Raw genomic sequence first — 803 nt, 5'->3', positions numbered from 1 at the left:
CTGTCTCTATGAATTTGCTTATTCCAGGTATTTAATGTAAGTGGAATCATACATTATTTGTCCTTTTGTGTCAGACATTTCATTCAACATGATGTATTCAAAGATTATCCATGTTGTCATATGTAACAGAACTTCATTCCTTTTTATGACTGAATAATATTCCATTGCATGGGTATAGCACATCCTGTTTCCCCATCATCTATTTGGGTTGTTTCCACCCTTTGGTTATTGAGAATGATGCTATTATGAACCCTGGTGTACAAGTATTGGTTTGAGTCTCTGTTTTCAATTCATTTGGGTACGTACAGAGGAGTGCAACTGCTGGGTCTTATGGTAATTCTATGCTTAACTTTTTGAGGAAACTCTTATTCTCTTTTATTGGAAACATTTCACTGATAGAAGATCTACTCCTTACTGAACTGTTAATCACTATCACTGCCCCCTAATAAAAAATGTCAGTGCTTGCTTCTGCAGCACATCTACAAAAATTGGAATAAGAGAAGATTAGCATGGCCCCTGCACAAGGATGACATGCAAATTCGTGAAGCATTAGTTATTAAAAAATTTTTCAAAAGTTTTTTTATTGTATAATAGAGCACAGATACAGAACACCATGCAAACATACAGCTTAACAAATTATTATAAAGCAAACGCCCTAGTAACAACCATCCAAGTAAAGAAATAGAACTTTGCTAGAAGCCTTCTTAGTGCTTCCACTGCCTTCTGCCTACAAACAGCCCCTCTCCTGACTTTGGTGGTAATCTCTTCTTTTCTTTATAGTTTATTTCTCAAGTATGCATCTC

General features: G+C 35.6%; 1 non-coding gene across 1 annotated transcript; it reads left to right on the top strand.

The window, feature by feature from the left end:
- Nucleotides 1–458: 458 nt before the first annotated feature.
- Nucleotides 459–569, top strand: LOC119535579. Its single transcript, XR_005217209.1, has one exon. It is a non-coding gene; the product is annotated as a U6 spliceosomal RNA (small nuclear RNA).
- The last annotated feature ends 234 nt before the right edge of the window (nucleotides 570–803 follow it).

The sequence above is a fragment of the Choloepus didactylus genome, chromosome 5 (genome assembly GCF_015220235.1).
Source record: "Choloepus didactylus isolate mChoDid1 chromosome 5, mChoDid1.pri, whole genome shotgun sequence".
NCBI lineage: Eukaryota > Metazoa > Chordata > Mammalia > Pilosa > Megalonychidae > Choloepus > Choloepus didactylus.
This window is presented reverse-complemented; position numbering and strand designations above follow the sequence as displayed.